This window comes from Rhinolophus hipposideros, assembly GCF_964194185.1.
Source record: "Rhinolophus hipposideros genome assembly, chromosome: 4".
Lineage (NCBI taxonomy): Eukaryota > Metazoa > Chordata > Mammalia > Chiroptera > Rhinolophidae > Rhinolophus > Rhinolophus hipposideros.
Genome location: NC_138050.1, coordinates 52,291,700 through 52,294,520, shown reverse-complemented (window position 1 = coordinate 52,294,520; position 2,821 = coordinate 52,291,700).

Genomic DNA, 2,821 nt, shown 5'->3' with positions numbered 1-2,821 from the left:
TGTTACGTGGGTGAAGCACTTGGAAAAACAACCCTCTCTCTAGTTCACGAGGCTGCAAGACATCAACTTACTGTCTACTTGCTTTATGCATCAAAAAGTAGTGAAATGGATTGACTAGTTTCAAGAAGACCCTGCAGAGTGACCACTGCGCGGTGGATACAGAGCTTGACTGGGTGGTAAGGAGTCCAAAATCCAGACCTGACTTTGTTCTCCATCAAGTAGAGCCTACACAAATCAAAGCCTGGTCTGGACACTCCTCCTCAATGACAAATATTGGAACAGATCAATGCTCTTCAGGCTTCACGTATCCGCCAAAATCAGTTTAGTGAGCTGCAAGCAGACTTTAGAGAAAAAAATACGTTTTAAAAATAATAGGTGAGATCCAAGATGACGGACTAGATAAACACTGTGCCTGAGTCCTTCCGTGAACACATGAAAACCACAACTAAGTTATAGAACAATCAACCTAGAGCACCATCTGAAGTCTAGCCGAACAGAAGTCCTATAACTAAAAATATAAAGAAGATACATGGAAACTGGTAAGAGGCGGGGAGACGCAGAATGGGCCCCAAACCTTCCCGTAGTGGTTGAGAAGCAGGAGGGATATCTCAGCCATAGATGCCCCCCCTGGAGGAGTGAAGGACCCCAGCCCCCAACACCAGGCTCCCCAGCCCAGAGTACTGGTGCCAGGAACAGGAGCCCCCCACATCTGGCTGTGAAAAACCAGGGGGATTCTGACCGTTCAGGTGGGACGGAAAGCTGCGGGGAAACTCAGCTGTCCTCTTAAAGGGCCCACACACAGACTCACTTGCTTGCAGGCACTCACGTTGGGCTCCAGAGGAGGGATGGTGACTCAGGGTGGGGGTGGGAGGCTTTGGAGACATGAGAGGTGCAGACTGAGGTATGTGGCTTCTGGGGGAGGACTGGAGGACAGTTAGCATTTTCCTAAGGAGTCATCCTCCCGTGCAGCCTGCAGGTAGGTGCCATCTTTCCTTTGTTGATCCCACCCCCACAGGCCAAATCTGAACCTGACTGGCCTGGTGAGCTCTGCTGCTCCGCCCTGCTGACTCAGCTGGGATTCTGATCCACCCAACTCACCCACTGCTGGAGGTGCTTTCTCCAAGAGCAGCCGGCCCCTCCTGCATTGCACTCTCTTGGAAAACTATCCGAGTCCATGGGCCACAGGTGGGCGGTGACAGGCTGTGGGGACAAAGCCCCCAAAAAAACAGTTTCCAGGCTCTCGGCCTCACATAGAAAGGTGCTGGCTCGGGTAGTCAATGGCCATCAACTGTGATCAGATGGCCATCAGCTGTGGCTAGTTGGCCGTCAGCTGTAACCCGTAGGCCATTGGCCACTAATATAACAGCTGTGGCTACGCTAGCAGAAAGGAATGCGGGCTAGCAAGAAGATGGTGGCTGGCAAGCGCGGACTGCTGTTAGGCAGATTATGTAGATCCTGCTTCCTGTGTCTCCAGCCCAGCCGCCAGCGAGAATATATTGGTTTGACTCCCCTACTTATGGCTCCATGGGTGTTCCTTTTTGGCCTCACCGTGTCCTGCGTTCTTGGGCGGGAAGTGGGAGCTGAGACCCTGTACGACAAATGGCGCAGCAAGCAGGGTCCGCTGCGTGACACAGGCCTTAGTGTGCTCTGAGACTTTTTCTGAGAAGCTCCAGGCTCAGCACTGGCACCAAACCGGAGTCTACATTAACCTGGGGGCCACAACTCTTCCCACCCTGGGACTCTGCCTCACCCAACTTGCATACTGCATGAGGCTTTATCAGTGGCTGAACCTTAAGGGAGCCGGAAGGTGGCAGCAGGCCTCTGGTTGTCCTGGCTTTCTGCAGAGCTACCCCAGGACTCCCAGTGGCGGCAGCCATCCTCGGTTCACAGCGAGGCCTCTCCCACACACCTCCAGGTTTAGCACAGGCAGTAAACAACCATTGCTGAACTTACCATAGTGATCACTTCTTTAGGTATATAAATGTTGAATAACTATGGTGTACCCCTGACTCTAACATAATATTGTATGTTAGCTGTATTTTTAATATAAATCTTTCTAAAAATGAAAAAAATGGTAAATGAAGTCAAATAACTGGAACAGAGCTGAAAATATCAATGTGTATCATAAGTATTGATTAAAAAACATTTGTTTGGGTTGTATGTGTGTGTGTTTCATTGTGCATTACAGTCAAACAAGCTGTAAGATATTAGACAAAATGATAAATGCCAATTGAGGAGGAAGGTAAGGATTTCTCAATTCATTCTTCATCCCATGGCCATGCAACAGCTCTGCAAGCTGGGCACGGTGACAAGGAGCACACGTGGACTCTGATAAACCCTGTGGATGACAAATACTCAGATCAATGGTACACCCAACCGGAACTTTGTCAGCAATACTCTATCCGTCCTCATTGGTCCTGTTCTCAGGCTCTAGGACTTCCTCCCTCAGCTGAGCTGCTGTAGCTGCCTTGCTACTGGCCCTAGCAGAGACACATGCATTCCAGAATGAAAGATTATGACTGCCTGGCTTAATATTCTCTTTCTCTAGGGGAGCCTTCAACTAAGGGCAATCCAGGCTTTGAGGCACTGCCAGGCCTTTGGCAGATGTTTCATTCCCCGCAGGTAAGGCTCCTCCCAGGACCACTGTGTGTGCCCTGGTGTGGTCCTAGGTGTGGAGAATTTGTGACACATGTCCTGCTCCTCAGAGATACTGCTGTCCTTGGCTCCTTTAAGAATCATCTATAAATGGGTAAGGCATGTGGGAAGCAGGCTTTGTTCTCACTTTTTGAAGGACCCTTGGCTGGAGGCGTGGCTGTGGTGA